Source organism: Pipistrellus kuhlii, unplaced genomic scaffold (assembly GCF_014108245.1).
Source record: "Pipistrellus kuhlii isolate mPipKuh1 unplaced genomic scaffold, mPipKuh1.p scaffold_m20_p_6, whole genome shotgun sequence".
NCBI lineage: Eukaryota > Metazoa > Chordata > Mammalia > Chiroptera > Vespertilionidae > Pipistrellus > Pipistrellus kuhlii.
Genome location: NW_023425562.1, coordinates 37,855,997 through 37,878,389, shown reverse-complemented (window position 1 = coordinate 37,878,389; position 22,393 = coordinate 37,855,997). Strand labels below are relative to the sequence as shown.

General features: G+C 40.3%; 1 protein-coding gene across 1 annotated transcript in view; it reads left to right on the top strand.

Moving 5' to 3' along the window:
- Positions 1–3,676: 3,676 nt before the first annotated feature.
- ZNF407 (zinc finger protein 407) overlaps positions 3,677–22,393 on the top strand; it is a 359,657-nt gene continuing 340,940 nt past the window's right edge. Inside the window, exon 1 of the mRNA XM_036419918.2 lies at positions 3,677–3,799. The gene's annotated coding sequence lies outside the window, so the exon portion shown is untranslated. The remainder of the gene's footprint in view (positions 3,800–22,393) is intronic.

Genomic DNA, 22,393 nt, shown 5'->3' with positions numbered 1-22,393 from the left:
TAACCAATGGGAAATTTGTATTCTTTATAATACTCAAATACTCAAGTAACTAATTTTTTATGGTAGAAGTATTAGGATAAATATGAAAATTTAAATGGTTTAAACCATCTCTTCCACCAATTATGTGTAACTGTTGTTATCTTTCCTTAAAATTCTATTAGGTTTCTCTGGTCAAATATAATATCTACTCATTGGCCACTTCTCTTTCCATCCCTGGAACTGTTGATGGGCAGGGCCACTGTGGAAAAGGCAGCATGGAGAGGGTATGATACAAACGTAGCACATCCCAATAAATCCACACTCTTAAAAAAAAAAAAAAAAAAAAAAAAATATATATATATATATATATATATATATATATATATATATATATATATATATATATATATGTATATTGATTTCAGAGAGGAAAGGAGAGGGAGAGATAGAAATATCAATGATGAGAATCATTGATTGGCTGCCTCTTGCACGCCTCCTACTGGGGATGGAGCCCAAAACTTGGACATGTGCCCTGACCAGAAATCAAACTATGACCTTCTAGTTCCTAGGTCAACATTCCACCAGAGCTTGATGGCCAAGCAAATCCACACACTTGGATGGACAATAACTGAATGTCAAAACTGTGAAATTTTCTTTAGGTTAATTTGTGGCAAAGAAAGAACTATAACCTAGACTTTCTTATTCTATGGCAGATGGATTTTTAATGGTGCTCCCACCCCTAACCCTTGGGAATGGCTCCAACTATGATTCAGGAATGCTACGGAAACATTTAAGACAGATTATTGCATGTAAAACTATAATGTAGAACATTACTTGTATCTCACAGATAAAATTCTCCTTGCTTGGAGGAGTCTAAGATGATGAGGGGAGGCATCAGGTACAGGTGCAAGGATAAGTAGTGCTTTAAGAAAACTTGTCTGCAATATTAGAAAACATTAGTCAATGTAGAGAACAGAGTTCAAAGACCATGGGGGGGAAGCTGCATTTCAGAGAAAAGGGGTGGATTGGGAGCTCCAACATTGGGAGGGGAACCGACAGCTCTTTCCAGTCAATGGAAGGAGTGGAACCTTGGAGCAAGCCACAAGGGCTCTGTGAGTTTCACATGAACAGCCTATCTGGCTGGGCTGCCATCTCAGTCCAGAAAAGATGCTTGGCCTCCTATCCCTGGGATCTCCATCCTTTCAAATGCTAAACAAAAGTTAGAGAAGTGTTGGTCTATTCTTGCTTTATAGCAATTCTGCAAATATAAATTAAAAATTCTTGTCCTGTGGCTACATAAGTGTGGAGAAATAATTTTTTAAAAAGTCCCAACGTTTTACAAACATTTACATGTAATGTAAATATAATTATAAATATAATAAAAATTATATAAATTTTATAGATTATATAATAAACCTTTATATATATATATATTTTTATATATTTATATATATAAATTTTCCTGATGAGACACACAAACATTATCAAAATGTTTCTATATTCATGAGTTTTTCTAGAGCCCTGAAATATAGATGCTTAATAAATAATAGCCATAATCACTTTTAGTATTATTTAACAGAGCAAAGTCCTTTATAAGAGTAATATTATTATAACCTATTAGTATGATTTAGAAATTTTAGAGCCTCTTCTATTATTTCAAAAGGGAACTTTATCCTGAATAACTCATTTTACACCCGAGGAGGAAAAGGTTAAATTGACTTCCTTAAGGTGATATTATGATGTAAATGATCAGGTCTCAGCAAAATAATAAATATTGGAACTGAAAAATCAACTCAGATTCTACTTCACTGCTCAGATGTACTGTTAACTAAATTCCTAAGGTGAGAAAGGTAGCAAGATGCAACACCTGAAGACTAACAGAAGGCCTAATTCACATGGAGAATTGTGCTAGCTACTATTATTGTTGAGAAGTTTATCACCTTTCCTACAAGACTAATGCTGTTAAAATAGATGGTAAAGATTTTATTAATAAGCGCTACATTTTCAAGTAAATTTTAAGTGAATTTCTAGGGAACTCTTAAGATAGAATCTAGTTTTAATTATCTTTCATTCAATAGGCATCCAGTAAATGTTGGTTAATGACACAGATATAACATTGACAAGCTGGTCACCCGTTCTGAGAAACCTGTTTTCTAAGTTTTAATACAATTTTTAATGGACAATTACTGAGTCAGTATGTAGGAAAGTCTTGACTGTGGAGTTTAGAGCTAAATCCTACTTTTACTAGCCGTGTGATCTTGGGAAGGTTGACGCTTCTAAACAGCCCTTTCCTACTGTGGAATACATGAGAATTCCTTTGGATTCTATTGAGAATTCAGATGTGAGTTCTCTATCCCAGCGATTTACCTTTTTCATCTCATAGCACACATAAACTAATGACTAAAATTCTTCAGCATACTGACAAAACTATACATATAATTTTGATTCATTCACACCAGTCGTGGGTATGCCTGCCGCTCTCTGGACATTAGTGAGATGGGCACCTGTTGGCTGTTTTCATTTTTTTAATTTGACAATCTAAGGGAAAAGAGGTCAGTGCCCCTGACTAGTCAGGTATTGCATGTTTCAAAATTCTTGCCACACACCAGTTGAAACACGGCTCTATCCTAATTAGTCTGATTTAAATAGCACTGAGCTGAAACTGGCCTTGAGGGATGTTGTGGGTAGGAAGCCTATCATTATAAAGGCATTATTTCAAAGCCTACTCACTTTATCTTCCTAAATATAATTCTGATTATTTAACAGGTGCCCCTGTGCCTACAGGAGAAGTTGTAACTCTTCGCCATCTAACCCCACGTGGGGTACCGCTGCCCATCTCTAGATAAGATGTTGCTGTCCTTGCACTTTTCAAGTTTGGTCTTCCTTCCTGAGTTTCCAAAGACAGGGTTCTGGATTCGAGGCCCTAGGATGTTCCCGCACAAGGGGCAGAGGGGCTGTGACTGGAGCGGAAGGTGTCTTTCTTCGGCCAATCCTTGTGCCGTTAACGTCCACAAACAGTCCACGCCGGAGCGTTTTAAACACCCGAGGCGTTTTCGGTTCCGATTGCCCAACTGAACCACCACACTGAACTCCTTTGCCTCGGAATTCGGCTCCGTACTCCCTTCGACTTGTGACTGCGAGGACCCCAATTTGAGTCACCGGAGAGCTTTTTCTCTTAAATCTGGAGGAGCGCACGCGCCTGGGCCCAGCAGAAATATCTCGGTCCTCTAATGTGGGCCTCGGCTGCGGCATCGCTCGGGCCAAGGCCCCTCAGGCCTTCGCAGCGCCCGGGGCGCGTCGGCTTCTCCCTCGGGGTTTTCCAAGGCGGGAGGCGTGGGGGTTGGAAGAAGGACGGGAGGCGGAGGCAGAGTCGCTCGGGAGGAACCCGCTCGCGGACCCTCTAAGTCCCAGGTGGCCCAACGCGGCCGACACCGCCAGGTTTCCAGCCGAACCACTGTCTCTTCTTTGGACTGACTCCCTTGGCTTTCCGTTTTCTCTTGGGGAGGGGCGGGACTTCCGGCTTCATCCCGGAGCGACTTCCGGCAAGAGATGATGTACCGAAAACAAGACGGCACACGGACCCGTTGGCCATTCGAGGTAAAGAAAGCGGGTACTTGGAGTTGGTTTTACTAAACCGGTCCCGAGATCCTGTATTTTGGCTGTAGCGTCCGGCGGTCGGTTCGCGACAGAGTTGTCCAGGGAGCCGCCGGAAGTCGCTCAACGGAAAGGCAGGATGTCCCGCCCCTTCCTCCCAGAGGGAAGACGGTGAGCCGGAGGAGTCAGTCGTAGGGGCAGCAGGCGCGATCCTGTCGGCAAACAGGTAAGTTACTGTCTGGCCGGGGCGGGGGGTTTGGAGGCGGGGACCGTCCAGCGTCAGCGCGGGGCCTGGGGGCGGTAGCTTGCGGGCCGGGGCGCCAGCGGCTGGACGCCGGGAGCCCCGCCAGGGCCCTTCGCTCTTCCTCCTCCCCCTTCCCCCCCGCCTCCGCCCCTCCCGCTCGTCCGTCCCTCCCGACGCCTCCTAGACTCGCCCGTCACAGGCCCGCGGGTGCTCGCCACCGCCGGCCTCCGCTCCCTCCCGCCTCTGCTGGCTCCGCTCCCAGCCCCGGGCAGGCTCACGTGCACCCGCGGGCTTCGGTTTTCCCGCGGCGCCAGGATGTCAACGCTGCAGCGGCGCCCCTCACCGCCCGCTGGCTCAGGAACAGACCCCAACACGCCCGTGCGGAGCCGCCCGCGGTTGTAGTCTGGGCGGTGGTTTCCTTAGCCGCCCGCCCACTCGGCCTCCCTAGCTGCCACCCTACCTCCTTCCGTTAAGGACGCTGGGCTGGCAGCGGCCCCACGCTGCGATCGCTGTCGCCGTGGCTGACGCGGGGGCCCGGCCTCTTGGGGTTTCACCCGCCCCAGCGCTGGGACGGAGCCCGCTGGCTGCCGCACGCCGCTGTTCTGGCTGCGCGTCTGTCCCTGCAGCTGCACAGCTCCCAGCCCGTGAGCAGCCCCGCGTGTACCCGCCGCTCTCTGGACCTTAGTGAGCTTGGCGCCTGGAGCTGCTGACCCCTGTCGGTTGCATTGCATTTTGAACAGGCCACGTATTTCATTGGGGAGCTCTGGAATAGGATATGTTGGCAGGCTGGACATCCATACACACACATGTAGGAGTTCTTTGTTTTATAGGTAATCATAGCTCTAATGGTGATTGAGGTGTAACTTTACCGTCTGTGCCGGTGGATCACCTAATAGTGTACTCGTGCTTTGCGGTGGAGAATTGTGCTAGTTACTATTCTAACTTAGCTACTAACTTAGCTAGGTAGTCCACTTGGAACACCATATACGTGGGGAAGGGCACTTGGGTGTGGATTAGAACATCGTTAGGAGAACACAGAAATCTTGTAGGAATTAGTATTCCCTTTTTTGCCAGATGAGAACCAGATTAAATACTTTGGCCAAAGTTAACATCAGGATTCAGATCTCAAGGTGTTTGTTACTCATTCTTTTTCAAGTTTGCTACATGTGATATTACAGACTCCTTCTGGCACGTCTGAAAAATGTTAAGGCAGGGCTGTCAAGTAGCAAATGTCTTTTTGCCTCTTACTTAAGGCAGTTGTGATTATTGCTGTTAAGTGTTGCTACTGGTGCCTTAAAAAAGCTGTTTAGGAATAATTTAAGATTTACAGAAAAGCTGCAAGATAGGACACAGTTTTACTGGTATTCAGTACAGTTGCTAGACTTCAACAAAATTAGTTCCTGCTCTATTCCAGACATCATTCTAGGTGCCGTAGAGGATGACATATACTGCTCTAGAGGATTCCAAGGTCTAGTTGAAGAGACAGATACACAAAGAGGATGCCTCTTGGAAGTGCTGAAATGGAGATACAGGAGCACAGAGGACAGTGTCAGATTGCCTCAAAAGGAGTGGTGAGAGCTTTCAGGATACTTGTTTGAGTCTCAAGAATCAGTGGGTATTCATTTGATTAATGGGACGTTTTCCCCAACATTCAATCTGATTAAGTTTGTTTTCTTCCAGGAGAACTCTCTAACCTTCTAATGTGATTCCCCCCCATCTCTGAGATTCATTTTGCAAGTTGTGAGAAGAATCCCAGGTTATAAATCTGTAAGAAGGAGATTGTTTCTTATGCAGTAATGGAGATTTCTAGATCTGTACCTTTTTAAGGTCTTTATTTTTCATACTTGTTAAATACTTTTAGTGGTCTGGTCACACATATTGTTTATGGATAGGAGTTCGGAACTATAATTTGTGTTAAATTCCCACACCAGAGGGGACATTTGAATGTGTCTTAGTCAACTTGGACTACTGTAAGTAAATACCATAGCCTGGGCGGCTGAGAAAGCAGACATTTGTTTTTCACAGTTCTGGAGGTTGAGAAGTCTTAAGTTCAAGGTGCAGGTTCCTGGTGAGGTGAGGGCTCACCTGCCTTGCAGATGACACCTACTTGGTTTGTCCTCACATGGCAGAGAGCAAGAGAGAACTCTGGTCTGTCTTTCTCTCAAAGGAAACTGATCCCATCTTTGGGAGCCAACCCTCAATGACCTTATCTAAACCTAATTATCTCCCAAAGGCCCCACCTCCAAAGGCCATCACATTGGGAATTAGGATTTCAACATAAGACTTTTGAGTCTGTGGTAGATGGGTTTCTTGGAATTTTTGTTATGTGTAATGAATTCATCCAAAATAGACTTGATGGAGAACTACATAGGAAACTGTGAAATTAGCATTTATATGGCTTTTACTACAGAAAATAAAATTTTATTTTATTTTAGAGTTATTAAATAAGATTCAAAAGACCAGTGGATGAAGAAATTTTGAGTGGTGACCCACAGTGGTGCTCTTTTAACTTTTAGGTCTCATAGGAATGAATGCCCTCACAGAGTTATCAATGAGGGAATGAGGACTGGCATTGATCTATTACAGTTTCCTCAGTGTCTGATAGAGAGGCTGAGCTCCACAGAAACTAAGTGACAAATTTATCCCAGAGATTAGTGGCAGAGCAAGGATTAGAATCTGGCCTGATTTGCTGGCCGGCTGTTCTGTTCTTTCATCACTGATTCTCAAACTTACAGTGTTTCAGGGTCACCTTGGGGGCTTGTGAAAAGAGGGTCCTGACAGAGGTTCATTCACTAGTCTGGGCCGGGACTGAGAATTTGCATTTCTGACAAGTTTCTGAATTCTGTTGGAGCTTCTGGCTCTGAGACCACACTGTGAAAAACGTGGTTTTACACTTTGTTTTTGATCTAAGAAGAGAGTAAGAAAACCTGCATGGGTTTATACCAGCCTAACCTTTTCCCTGGTATTCAGAGATTCACATTTTTATTTCTTTTTTCTTTTTCAATATATTTTTATTGCTTTCAGAGTGGATGGGAGAAAGAGAGAGAAAAAGGAAGGGAGGAAGGGAGGGAGGGAGGGAGAGAGAGAAAGAGAGAGAGAGAGAGAGAGAGAGAGAGAGAGAGAGAAATGTCGATGATAAGAGAGAATCATTGATTGGCTGCCTCGTGCACGACCCCTACTTGGGGATCCAGCCGGCAACCTGGGTGTGTGCCCTTGACCAGAATCGAATGCAGGACCCTCTGTCTGCAGGCTGACCCTCTATGCACTGAGCTAAACCAGCCAGGGCTGAGATTCACGTTTTACAATTTTGAATTACAAACAATGTACCAATGTCAAAATGATTAGGTGAAAAAAAGACTAGAAATGGATTGTTTGTCAGAGGGAGTCATTTTCAAGGATAATTTTTGTAGATAATTTTAGAGGTCAGAGCATGTTATTGTTGAAGGGGACACACTTGAGCTGTGAGGGTCCTCAGTCTTATCAGCACGGACAGTAAAGAGGGTGTCCAGATCGATTGCCAGATTGTTTAGCAGTGAACATTAATTACTTCCAGTTTTGTTACGTGATGCATTTCTCTGTTATCTTGTGTGTGAAAATAGAGATCCTTTCTTATATATCAAAATCTCATGAGGCCCTAGCACAGTTACATGCCCATAGTAGTGAAAGTTGAACCCAATTAAAAAAGAGGAAGGGTGGAGAAATAAGGTAGTTTATTTATTTGGAGAGATTTCAGTGCCCTAGGAAAGTTACTTTGCTCTCTAGTTATCCCCACTGCAGGTTTTAGTGAATAAAAATTCTAACTTAAGCCTCATTTGTAATTATTGGAATATTTTTAGAACAATTACTGGAGGAGATAGTGTATTGTTATGTTAGAGTTAATAAGTGGTAACCTATACTTTAAAAAAAAGTCATTCATTTGAAGTGCTTTTTAAAAACTTTTTATATTGAAATAATTTTAGAATTACAAAAAGGTTGTAAAAATAGTCCAGGGAGTTGATACATACCTTTCAACCAGCCCCACTTCATTAACATCTTTAACCACTAGAGGCCTGGTGCACGAAATTTGTGCATGGGAATGTGGGGGAGGGGGTCCCTTCAGCCTAGCCTGCACACTCTCCAATCCAAGATCCATCTCAGAATCTGGGATTGCTGGCTCCTAACTGCTCACCTGCCTGCCTGCTTGCCTGATCATCCCTAACTCCCCTTCCCCGCTCCCTGCCACTCTGGTTGCCCCCAACTGCCCTCCTCCCCCTGTTGGCCTGGTTGCCCCCAACTGCACCCCTCCCCCCACCCCTGGATGGCCTGGTCGCCTCTCATGGCCACCTCTTCTGGCCTGGTTACCCCCAACTGCCCTCCTGCCGGCCTGGTTGCTTCTCACTGCCCCCTTCTGCCAGCCTGGTCACCCCTCTCTGCCCCCTCTGCTGGCCTGGTTGCCCCATGTAGCCTGCTGTTAAGTCATTTGGTCGTCCCTCACTAACCCCCCTGCCAGCATGGTTGCCCCATGCAGCCTGCTGTTTAATTGTTTGGCATCCGTCACTAACCCCACTACTGGCCTTGTTGCCCATGCAGCCTACTGTTTGGTGGTTACTGTGAGGGCGTCATGACCAATTTGCATATTACCTTTTATAAGTATAGATAGTGTAATCATTGAGACCAGGCAGTTGATAATCTAATGTCTTCATTCGAGTTTCACCACTGATGTCCTTTTTCTGATCCAGGATCCAAACCAGTATTAGTTATCATGTCTATTAGTGTCTTCAATGTGACAGTTCCTTTCAGATTTCTTTATTTTTTAGGATCTTTTGAGGAATACTGGTCAATTATTGTGTAGAATGTTCACTGGTTTGGATTTGCCTGATTGTCATTAAGTTGAGGGTTAAGCATTTTTGGTAAGAATGCCACAGTGCTGAGGTTGTGCTGTTCTCTGAATTGTATTGGGATGCACGTGTATCATTGGTTGATCTCTTGGTTGAGGTGGTGTCTGACATCCTTCTGTGCTCTCAAGTGAAAAATGTTCCTGTTGTAATTAATAAGCCTCATGATTTCATTGATTTTGGTGCAGAAGTTTAAAAGAAATGAACATACAATGTTAGAACCCCTGGTGTGTGACCCTAACTGTGAACTATTTCTTTTGGAGGGAGACTTCATTATTTGTCAGACTCAGGTATAGCAGAGGATGGTAAAAGGAATAGGCACTCGGCTAACAGTTATTTGCTCAACTTGGTTTTGAATTGGAAGCAATGGAAACTGCCCGGATTCTTTTGCCATGGTTCTGCAGTATCCTACATCTGTCTTCCAGGGTATAGCTTTCCATAACTGAATTTCTTAAAATTCACAGATTTTCTTAAAATTTGTAGAAGACGAATACTCTTCAGTTCTAGGCAGTTGCATAAGGAGTTGCTTACCCACTCGCTAGTCTGTAGAGGTGGGTGTGTTCTCTTTGTAGGCCATGCTGATGAAATGCAAGATTATTACATATGCACACATATAAAGTGTCTTCTTTCAATATGATTGTGTCTTTAATATCCCAGCCAGAGTAAATTGGAAGATATTAATTCTGTTCTATCTCCCTCACAAGCTCTTAACCTTCTTGGAGGCAGGAAACAGATTTCTTTTTATTTACCAATGAGTTGCTTGGTACCTGGCACACACAAAGCACTCAATAAATGTTTGTTAATAAATGAATATTATGTGTCTGTTTTGTTATTTGTTTTTATAAGTTCCCTGAATATTGTGAATACCTTCCCACAGCAACAATGCAGTGTAGTCTGCAGGGCATTGAGTCTGCAATGTGCCACAGCAGCTGTATCGCTAACCCATCCTGCACTGTGGGGTATTAGTTTGTTTCAAGTTTGTTCTCTTATAAAGAGATCTATGGTGAATATATGAAACACATTTTATCCAGTTATTTCCTTCAGATAAATTCTGTGAAGAGTCATTGATGGCTCAAAGAAGATACATGTAAAGCTTTTATATAGATATTGCAAAATTACTCCCTGGAAAGGTTGTATAGATTTATAGCTCAACCACACTACCCAATGCTTACCCAATGCAATAATAATAATAATAATAATAATATTATTATTTTTTTAGAATAATAATAATATTATTTTTTTAGAATAATAATAATATTATTATTTTTTTAGAATAAGACTAAATTATGGGTTTTTGATGTTTCTAAGTTATATTTCTGGCGTGTGATGGAGTGGGGAATCATAGTCTGGCTAATTTGATAATAATGTTCAAAGTTTCACATTGAAAATTTCCACTTTTTGTTTGCCTCAGTGATAAAGTCAAATAAACCTCAATAAAGTGTTTGACACCTAATCAATATTTTACTTGGGGCACTTTTTGTATCTTCCTAAAGTTGCACTTGGCGATATCTATGGCCCTTAACAAACAGGAAACTTCGAGAATGGCATACATTTCTTTCTTTCTTTTTTTTTTTTTAAATATATTTTATTGATTTTTATACAGAGAGAAAGGGAGAGAGAGAGTTAGAAACATCGTTGAGAGAGAGTCATTGATCAGCTGCTTCTTGCACACCCCCTACTAGGGATATGCCGCAACCAGGGGACATGCCCTAGACCGGAATCGAGCCCGGGACCCTTCAGTCCCCCAGCCGACGCTCTATCCATTGAGCCAAACCGGTCCCGGCGAGAATGGCATACATTTCTAATTCATATCATTCACAAAAATTATCTATAAATGTCAACAATTAAAGGCTTAAATATGGAAGGCAGAACTATGAAACTCTTGGAAGACAATGTAGATCAGTAGTTGTGTGACTGATGTACGGGTGAGAATTTAAACATATCACAGAAGGTACAACCCATAAAAAGATGAGTATGTTTGACAATAGTATTGACTACGTGTAATTTTTTAAAAATGGATTTTTCTATTTTTAAAATTTTTTTTTTATTGATTTCAGAGAGAGAGGGAGAGAGAGAGAAACATCAAGGATGGGAGAGAATCATTGACCGGCTGCCTCCTGCATGCTCCCTACTGGGGATTCAGCCCACAATCCAGCATGTGTCCTTGACTGGAACCAAACCCTGGACCCTTCAGTCCCACGCGATGCTTTACCCACTGAGCCAAACCAGTTAGGCAACCACTTGTGATTATTAAACAAAACTTAGCCGAAACTGGTTTGGCTCAGTGGATAGAGTGTCAGCCTGCTTAGTGAAAGTTCCCAGGTTCGATTCCGGTCAAGGGCATGTACCTTGGTTTCGGGCACATCCTCAGTAGGGGGTGTGCAGGAGGCAGCTGGTCGATGTTTCTAGCTCTTTATCTCTCTCCCTTCCTCTCTGTAAAAAAAATCAATAAAATATATTGTAAAAACAAAAACAAAACAAAACAAAAAAACCACAAAACCTCAAAAGTCACAAGTGAGGATTAGATATTTTCAGTACATATTTTTGATAAAAGATTAGTGTCCAAAAGGGCAAACAACAACAAATCAGTAAGAATAACAAATCAATAAGAAATGGGCAAATAACCCAAATAGGCCTCTCACACAAGAGGAAACCTGAATGCAGAGATTCTTAACATCATCAGTAATTAGGAAAGGGCAAATTAGGACCAAAAGTGGTATGTAGTTTCATACACATTAGCTTGGCCATGATGTAAAAATCTGTTTGGGAGGTAGGAAACAGCTGGAATGTTACACAGATGGGAGTATAAATTGGTACAATAACTTTGGAATTACCTAGTAAAGTTAAAGATACACATGCCTTTTAACCCAGTAACACGCCCCCCCCTCCCCCCCGCCAGAGCTTTCTCCTATAGCAGTGCTTCTAAATTGTTTCCCAGCATCTCAAGGGAACTTGTTGAAAATGTGAATTTTGGGATCCCACCCAGACCAACTGAATGGGAAACTTTGAGGGTGGGCCAGCTTTTAGTCTCAACTCACTGTCCAGGTGATTTGCTAAAATTGGCAAAGCACTGCACTAGAGAAATCCCTGCACAGGGAGTGCCTGGAGATGTGGATGAGAATGCTCAAGGTTGCACTGCTCATAAAAGGAAAGCACTTGAAGCAATGTCTGATGGGGGAGAATGGATGAATTGTATATATTTCTGTAGTGAAGTATTCTGCAGCAGTGAAACTGAATGGATTTCTACAATAAGGATAAGGAACAGCATTTTTTTTTTTTTTGGGGGGGGGAGGTGGGTAGGTCGGGGGGAAAGCTATTTCTAGAAGAATGCATATAGTTTTTTTCCCATTTTTTTTTTTAAAGTTTAGAAACATGCAAAGCAATATTGTAAATTGTTAGCAAACAGATATGGTAAAGTAATAAACAGGTAAATTATAAAACAGAATTCAACTTACTGGGTAACTCTATAAGAAGGGGGAAGGTGATAGGGACACCAAGAGGGACTTCAAAGATAAGAATTTAATTTTATGAAACTGGGATCTATAGTCAGGATTTTGTTATGTTTATTATCTTGCACATATTAATTTTTTGCATCTAAAATTTTTAAGAAACTGGATGAATAAGTGATTCTATGGAAAGTAATCTCATAGGATGATCAGGCCCCAGGATTATAACTTCTTTAGTAAAAGGTTTATCTTTGCTTTTAGCAAGTCTTGTCCATTGGTTCTGTTCATTTAGGTTAACAAACCTTGGAATGGCCAGAGCAAATACTGTCATTCTTCAGAACATTTGAGATTTTGCTTCCCGACATTTGTCCGAAGTTTGGCTCAAATAAATGTTATTTTAAACCATTATGGTAGGGCAGTCACTACTTGAAGTTAACAAGTACAGGAAAAATAAAAATACGGTTCTAGAAGTTCTAAGTCAAATAGCATGCCACTATTTTTGTTTAATATTCAGAGTGCTAAAGTTGTCTAAACCGCAAGAACTGTCAAGATTTATTATCAAAATACTTTCTATCAGAGTCAGTGCTTGGCTGAGAAGATGGCAACCATGGGAGTCCCTGAAGAGCAGGTATGTCAGCATTCAGACACAGGTAGTGCTTGTCCAAGATCCCTTATGGGTAACTGTGGAATGTAGGCTTTTAAAATCAGATTGTAGGAATTTCAGCTCTTTCAGTTTCAGCTGCACTTGCTAAAGCTAGAGCATCTGTCTTAATTCTGAGTGCTTTTCATGATGTTTGATGTTAATACTTCCCTTTTATTTGAACTGATATGCTGTGCTTTTTTCTTATATTAGAAATACCAAAATAGTTTTAAATACAAACAAGTAAGGTGTGCAGGAGAAGCCTAGTAGGGAAAAGACATTGTTCGACACAGTTGGAATAATACCAGTATAATCATTCAATGTAACTAAAGCCCAGCGTGATTGTTACTAACTATAATGGAAGCTGTTTTAAGCTCAGAACAAGCAACACCACTTCTTTAGAAGTATACAGATAATTTTTGATTTCTGCTGATTGTGAATTATGGATCATAATTTGATATATAGTTATTGGATCAATTATTACAAAAAGAGGAATCACAGTTTTAGGACTACATGTAATTATAAAATCATTAGAATTTAAACTAAGGTGGTAATGTGCTTTTAAAAATAGCTTAGAAAATTTAGATCATTCAAAGAGAGATAGTAGAAATTATAGTCTTTCAAAAAATGAGAGCAAACAGTTTGCATTAAGAATCTACATAGTCCATGTTTTAATGGTACTTATAGTTATTTTGGTGTTCAATTGTCCTAATAGGATTTGGCCAGTAGTAGCCAATTCCAGCTGACTCCTGTGTCCTTGTTGCATCATTTATTTATTTATTTTAAAATATATTTTATTGATTTTTTTACAGAGAGGAAAGGAGAGAGAGAGTTAGGAACATCGATGAGAAAGAAACATTGATCAGCTGCCCCCTATACATCCCCTACTGGGGATGTGTCCGATCTAGGTACATGCCCTTGACCTGAACTGAACCCGGGACCTTTCAGTCCGCAGGCTGATGCTCTATCCACTGAGCCAAACCATTTCAGCTGCATCATTATTTAAAAGAAGCACTTTCTCACTTTCTGACATAAAAAGATGCTCTAGGCTTCAAGTGTACCTACCTTGCCACTGGAATCTGTCATTTCTTGAGGAGCTCTTTAGTAGGGATGCTATGAGAGGCCAAGTTGTGGGAGTTAGCTCTGCTCATTGTTAATGGGCCTCTTCCCTCCATTCTTGAAGTTAGTGTGAGGTTCCATAAATCAGAGGTAAATTTCTTGATGTCCTGGGGTGTTTTGATCAAAATTAGACCCCAAACATCTGTGACTGTTGTAAGCCTTCTTTTTATTTGTTTTGATTCTCAGTTTAGCGCAAGTACACAATTATAAATGTATTTCTATCTTAGGAATTATTTTCTTTCTTGAGAGTAGTTATTTTCCATTACTTTAACCATGTATAGATAGTTTTTTAAAAGCTATCCTCTCAGTCTTCCTCTCAAAGTAATGTATTTTGGAAAGTACAGAAAAGTAATAGGAAGAATAAAAATATACACAACCCTATAATTTCACCACCCAGAGGAGGGAAAAAACCTATTAACCTTATAGTTTTGTTAGAATTATACTTTTAAAATTTACTACTGAAGTTCTTTCTAAATATACTTTTTTCTTTTTTAAAATCCTCATCCACGGATATGTTTTGATTGATTTAGAGAGAGAAAAGGAGAGAGAAACATCCATGTGAGAGAGAAATATCCTTTAGTTGCCTCTTGTACGCACCTGTACCAGGGATTGAGCCCAAAACCTAGGTATGTGCCCTGACGAAGAATCGAAGCCACAACCTTTTGATGTATGGGATGATGCTCCAACCAACTGAGCCACTCAGCCAGGGCTAAATATATTTTCTTAACACTGATATTTGATACCTAATAATTTATATTCCATATATCTTGAGGCTTGATAGTTTTATGTGTGTTAGCTTACTGACATTTGTAATTATATTTCACAAATTTCTTTCAAAATTAGTAGTTTAATCTTTGTTTATGTAGTTCTTTGGTTAGCCATTGTCTTCCATCTCTTCTTTGTGACCTAAAGAATCTAAAAGCAAGAACACTGGGGAACATGTCTTCAGATGTTTTAAAGTTATATTTCCCCCAGATTTACATTTTGGAACCATCCTTTTCTTCCTCTGTTTCTGCTGGAATGAAAAAGAAATTCCTGATAATACCTTTTTATATTGATTGAGTGTTCACCAATTCCTTACTGTATGATTTTTCTCCTTGAATCTATAACTCTTAGTCCTTCTACTTTCCAAACAAGGAAACAGGGCTCAGAAAAGTTACATGGTCTCCCTGTGTACTGCACATATTGTTAGTACTGTTTTTCAGTACTGTTTAAAATTTTCAGTGTAAATATGTTTCTTTAATTTTATTCTCCTAATTCTCTTCCCTTTCCTTAGGATTCGTATGCTCTAAGCTTCATTCTCTTGGCTTTTGAAAAAGATGAAAGGCAAATTTAAGGAACGTATACTAACTTTTATCTATCTTGAAATGCTTTTTATGGCTACATTGTAAATTCTCAACAATAAAGGGTCTAATGGAAACACTTAATGAGGAAGTAGGGGCTCTATCACACATACACCCTACCCCCCTTTTGTAGTGAATAGACCCTTTAAAGTAAATTAAGTAAGAGAGATATATTCTGTTGTTTCAGTGTTAATATTTCATGACTGATTTTATAGATGGAATTATATTTTACAATAAAAAGGAAGAATTTATATAGCCTCTTCTATTTGATGTGAAACAGCAAATCCCATTTCTCTATAGCTGTAAAGAAAATTCATTATAATGTCTTTAGTTGGAAGAGATAGTTTCATTGTGATTAGTTACATTGATAATAAAATAACCTTTTCAAATGGCTTAAGATACAAACAATCCTATGTGTCTGCTTTTAATGGCATTGAAATGTTCTATCTCTACTCATAGGATCTTCTTTTATCCTGTTTTTCTGTCCCACTAAAATTTTTTCTCTAAAAAATTAAAACAGTTAGATGGAAATACGAATAAAGCATTGGTTTTGAATATACTTTGGAAAGGAGATATATTAAATTTTAACTTTTTTGTAAAGTCTCTTTGACTATACAAGTATATTTGTCAGAGGTTGTTGATAAAGGATTGTCATAAAATTAACTTTATTATTGGATTAATTTAATGTATTTGGAAAATAGTACTTGAGGTGTAGGAATATTTTTTTTTTGAAAAAAGAAATAGGTAGGTAAGACAGCTGAGATGATTTTATAGTTTATTTTAATCTCATGACTTGTTTTATATTGTTTTCACACATTTTCACAAGTAGTACTGGGATGCTGGGGCTCTTGGTAACAGAAGGAGTGACGTCTGTCTGTTCTCTTCTGGTCCCTACTAGTATGGTTTACTGCTCATTGTTTAAGCTCTAATGTAAATACTAAACAAACAATCTAATTTTTAATTTTCAGTCAAAATTGAATTGGATATTTGAAATAGAATAGTATCACTGGCATTAAAATAATATACTGTTCTGAATTGAGTGAGACTGTTTTTCTCCATCTGAAAGTTGGACTTTGCTCTGGCCATTTGGGCTTGGAAGCACATAGTTGCAGCCTGCTTGTTTTCAGTATGTCTTTGGACTCTGGCTAGGGAGGTCCTTTTTTTAGGGTTAAGCTAAACATGGTATGTGAGATGATTTGGAGGTGGAAATTGGTCAGGTATGAGTAGACCAGAGGCCCCTGTGTGACCTAATCTTAAACGCTGCCTGCTAGGGAAGGTGAGGGAGTTATGCAGTCTGTGTGGCCAAAAGCATTGTCACTCCTTCAGCCTGTGACTGTCCATGTGCTTGTCCAAAGGAACTCAAGACTACTGTTAATTCTGAGGCAGGTCATTTGCTAAACAATTATAGGGGCCTATAAAAATGGAAAAAAAATAGAAATCTTCATCTAAAATGAGGAGGTGACTCAGGAAACATTAAGACATTTCTTTTATTCCACATGAATCTAAATTTAAAACTCTCCTCCCTCATCTCTTTATTAGTGAGCCCTTTACTAACTCCTGATTTTATTATATCAGTTTTCCATTGTAACTTGTATCTGATCTGAATCTGATTTTGGTAGTGGGAGAGGCACAAATCTAAATCTCAGTTTATAAAAGTTCTAATATCCCACAGAAGTTTGATAGGAATTATGCATCTCAAATAGTATACTTCAGTTAACATTTATTGACCTCCTCCTGGATACTATTGTTCTGAATATTCTTATTAAAGGTGGAGCATATAGAAAAGGAAATATATATATTTACACATAAAGGAGGGGTAACTTGAGCCATATATATTCTAGGCAAGGTTAAAGGACAGAGAAGGCAGTATATTAGTAATTTATTGCTACACTAGAGGCCCGATGCACGAACTTCCTGCACCAGTAGAGTCTCTAGGTCTGGTCAGCGATCAGGGCCGTTCAGGGCCTTCTGGCTGCCAGCCAGGGCCTTCCTTCTGTACTGCTCCCGGTGGTCAGCGAATGTCATAGTGAGCATCAAACTCCGAGTCTCCCACTCAAACTACCAAGGGGACACTTTGCATGTTAGCCTTTTATATATATAGATAACAGATTCTGTCAAAACATAATTGTTTACGGTCTGGCCACTGTTGCTAAGTAGTTAGAGCACCAGCTCATGCACTAATGAGTCTTGGGTTTGATTCTGGTCAAGGACATGCCACCTGGGTTGTAGGTTTGATTCTCAGCCCAGGTTGGGGCAGGTGTGGGAGGCAACCAATGGATGTGTCTCTCTTACATAGGTGTTTCTCTGTCTCTGTTTCTTTTTCTCTCTCTCTCTCCATCTCCCACACTCTTCCTCCTTCCCTTCCTCTCTCTCTAAAAATCAGTGGGAAAAATATATATCCTCACGTGAGGATTAACAGCTACATTTAGTGGGTTAAAATAACAAGCGTTTATTGCCTGGTAGTTTCTGTGAATCAGGGTTTGGGTTGGGCTTCCCTGGTGGTTCTGGCCACAGTTCTCTCCTTGGCTGCAGTCAGGATTTAGTAGGGCTGTAGTCATCTGAAGTCTGGCCTAGGGCTGGCAGAACTGCTCCCCAGCAGGCTCACTCACGTGGCTGTGGCTGTCGGCAGGAGTCCCCTGTTCCCATCTGGTGCTTGGTAGGAGGCTATAGCCCTTGTACAGAGGACACTGCACAAATGTCCTCACAGCCAGGCACAGGATTTTTCCAGGTGGTGGGATATAAGAGGGGGCACTCAGGGAGCACAGTGCCTCCATGACTGTGTCTCTAGAGTCGGGTACCCTCACTTCACGGCTTCTGTCTGGTACAGGAAGGCAACTGAGGCCAGCCCACACCAAGGGGAGGGAGGCAGGCTCCACCCTTTGGTGCATGAGCTGGTGCTCTAACCACTTAGCACAGTGGCCAGGCCCTAAGCAATGTGTGGACTCAGCTTAAACCACCACATTTTCCTGGATGGAGAATGTACACGTCTACAAAATTAAGCTTGGGAATGCACTATAGCCTGTCCTGAGCATGAGTGTTCATGTTCTGAACTCACCACACTATGTTACTATCCATTATGCTAAAATTGCCTCTGGCATATCCAGTTGGTGGCTTTTAGGGTATGAAATCATACTCTTTTTGTCATGGAAGAGTTTATTCATAGAAAGGTGTTGTGTTTATTTGTAGGCTCAGATACCTTACTTTGTGGTTGCTGTTAAAAATTGATGTTTCTTTTTTTTAAAAAAAAATTGTTTTTTTACAAAGAGGAAGAGAGAGGGATAGAGAATTAGAAACATCGATCAGCTGCCTCTTGCACACCCTTAACTGGGGATGCGCCTGCAAGCAAGTACATACCCTTGATCGGAATCGAACCTGGGACCTTTTAGTCTGCAGGCCTACGCTCTATCCATTGAGCCAAACCGGTTTCAGCACAAATTGATGTTTCTGATGGGAGTGAATAGTGAGAGGAAATTACATAAAGTATATGCCATGGTATTTTGTAACAACAACTAATATTACAGTTTCTCACTAACAGACTCTCTACATGGACTTGGTGCTACTTTATTAAATTAGGTAATAATATGGTAAGACAGAGTTTCAATAAAAAGTCCATTTGCAAATGGTAGATTAAGAAAGATATCTGAGTAGTCCACCAATTTTTATTGATTCTTATCTCACTCAGCTGTCACCTCATAGCTCATAACAGGCTTGTAGGAAGTCTTTCCTGTCCCCACCTTGTCCTTCCAGGAGAAGAGAGTCCTTACCGTGGCATCTGAGTGGTGTCTGCATTGCAGCTTTCTCTGCAGAGAAAGGGCAGAATTCCATTGAGATTTTTTTATTTGCCTGTGTGCGCACACCTGCCAGGTTGCACATAGGTATCCCCAGCTGTGACTTTACTATTGGTGTGGTGCCAGCATGTGCTAACTTCACACTGCTTGCTTGTACCGCTAATTTGGATGACTTTAGAAGGGCTGAAGAGTGGGATGACATGAGATGGAGGCAGAGAGAAAGTAGTTTCTTGTGTGGGTGGCCTCGTCATACCAGTGAGAGTATGTCTGTGGGTTTGAGTTTGTATGTGTGTCTGGGACATGGGGAGAGAAAGAGAGAGCAAAAAAGAGAGGAAGAGAGGACTCTAGCTTGCTTAAGTATATTTTCTCTTTTCTAACAAGTATACTTGTTAGAAAAGAAAAAAGAGATGAGAGAGAAACAAAGATTTTAATGAGAAAAAAGTGGGGAAAAAATGAGGTAAATGAATGAAAATTTTCATGCCTGCTGCCCAGTATTAATGATAGCATGTGAAATGGTTGAATAATTGTTAGGTTTCTCTAATAGTTCCTAAAATCCATTAAAATGCTGCAGGAAACTTGCCATGAGAAGTGGCCAGTAGGTGTCATCAGAAGGCTGCTAGTGATTTGTTTTATTGTTGTTAAAAAGTATGTGTTTTGATTTTTTTTTTTGGCTACTTTTCCCCCCCTTTTAAAACAATAGAAGAGGCTATTTTAGTTACAGCGGGAACTTTACTTCGTGATAGATTTTTGGTGAGTTAATACTTTATAGATAAAATAGAAGATGATGAAGTGACATGTAACTTATTTCTTAGGGCACAGCTAGTTGAGAATTTGGTAAGGTGGACACTATAAATGGGCCTACATATTTGAAAATGGTTGGGGATGGTGAGGATATGAGTAAGTGGTAACTGGTGAATTTGTACAGGAAGCATACTGGTATGCTTTAAGAAGATTTGGCTTCTTAACACATCTCATTATTCTAGTGTAAATACTTACCAGCGTGTCTGAATGTTGAAACCTTACTGTGGGTAGAAATCTGAGACTCATTTTCTTTCTCCACTGGGTATTAGTACCAGTGGTTTCAGAGGACACCTTCTATACTCTGTACTCTGAGGGTTGCAGTTGTTCCCGAGAGAAATAAAGGGCCTTTAAGGAACAGTGGAGACTTGAATATTTGTTGAGTGAATGAATGAAATATATCTTCAGAAAAATTAGCCCCTAAACTGTTCCCACAGGTTGTGAACCGCTAGCAGGTTTCCTATGATTTATGCCCAGAATACATAAGCAACAGTTCCAGCTTAATAATAAACAAACAGCCAAATTATGGGCAAAAGGCTAACAAGTGTTTCACAAAGCACAAAACAAAGTATTTGGCACCACCCTCAGATATCAGGGAATTGCAGAAAGGAATGACTAACTTTTAAGGACCGATACAGTGTCAGATGTGGGCGAGGACGTGGGTCTCTCAGAATTCTTGGCATTACTGGTGGCTATGTAAAACAGTGTGGCCACTTTGCAAATCAGTCAACTGATGCTTCCTATGGCTAATCCTGTCCTTTCATCCTGTGACTCAGCAGTACCACCCCTTGATATTTACACAAAAGAGATGATATGATAGTCATAAAAAGACTTGTACAGGATTATTCATATCAGCTTTACCATAAGAGCTAAAAAAGGAGAAGCAGCTCAGGTGTCTGTTAACAAAATCATGATATATCCATGTCGTGCACTTTGCCGATATGTACAACAAAAATATTGTGCTGAGTAGGAGAAGCCAGATCCTCCTCCTTCAAAAGGCATATTGTCTGAATGCATTTACATGAACTTTGGAACAGGCAAAATGAATCTGCTATGGAAGAATTTGGAACAGTGGTTGTCTCAGGAAGGGAGTTACCAAGGACTTAGCGTGAGGTGGCATAAAATAGGTTTTTTTGGGGAAGATGCCAGTGTTCTCTGTCTATGGGACTTCTGTAGACCTCTGAGCTTCTCTTTCTGGCACCTCTCCTTTCTTTTAATCTGCCCTACAGACTCTAGCTGCCCCTCAACTCTGTTGGGAGATTCCTCGCTGTGCTGTGGCCTGGGTCCTTGCTCCAGGTAGTAAGCTGGGACTCACTTGGTTTAGCTGTCAGCTCTCAGAGATCACTGCCCTTTGGTGCCCAATGTCCAATGTTTTCTGTTGTTTCATAGATTTTTTTTTTTTTTTTGTGTGTGTGTGTGTGTGTGTGTGTGTTTCCAGTTATTTCATGCATGAGAGTACCTTCAGTCTCTGTGACTTTTCTTGACCATAAGGGAGTGTCCTGGATGGAGAATATATGTATTTAAAAATAATATATTGTCTTATCCTTATATTGTAAGGCAGATATTTCATGCTGTTCTTTGCTGTAATTCCAGAATTTAGAACAAGAACACTTGCCATGTAGTAGACACTAGGTGAAATTTTTGGAATATATATGTGATTAATTCATTCTCTCTTGCCTTCTTTTACTCTCCTATAACAAATGTTGAATAAGAAAACTAATGCTGTATCTAAAAGAGCATTTTTAAAATTGATTTTTAGAGAGCTAGGAAGGGAGAGAGAGAAACATCGCTATGAGAGGGAAACATCGATTGGCTTGTCTCCTGCACACCCTATACCAGGGATTGAGCCTGTAACCTGGATGTGTACCTTGACTAGGAATGGAACCAGCAACCTTTTGGTGGACAGATGATGACCAACCAACTGAAACACACAGGCCAGGCTAAAAGAGCATTTTCTAAAAGGTTCTTTGAAACACCAGTCTCTAGACTCTTGATAAACAAAGAGTTCTGTGGTAGAATTAGTTTGAGAAATACTTATGTACTGAGAAATCCTATGTAAAGGAATTTTGTTCAAGCCAGAGTTTTCTAAACTTATTTGACCAGAGACATATTTAATATTTCTGGAACACAGTCTGAAGAAATAATGAATATATGTAAGTGAAATAAAACCATGTACATATATTTTTTTCACTCAAGAAATATACAACATGTCACTATATTATGATACAGTTACAAATACAAGAGATTTTGTATTGTAGATTATATACAACAAATTATATATTTTTTAAAGTAGCTTTATTGAGACATTCACATATCATGCAATCCACTCATTTAAGCTATGGCTTAATGGATTTAAGTATATTCACAGATATGTGCAGCCATCACCACAGTAAATTTTACATTTTCATCATCTCAAAAAATAGGTATATCCTTTATCTATATCCCGTTATTTCCCTAGGAACTAGTAATCTACTCTCTGTCTCTATAGATTTGCCTATTCTGGATATTTTCTATCAAAAGAATCATATAAATATGTGGTCATTTGTGACTGGCTTCTTTTACTTAGCA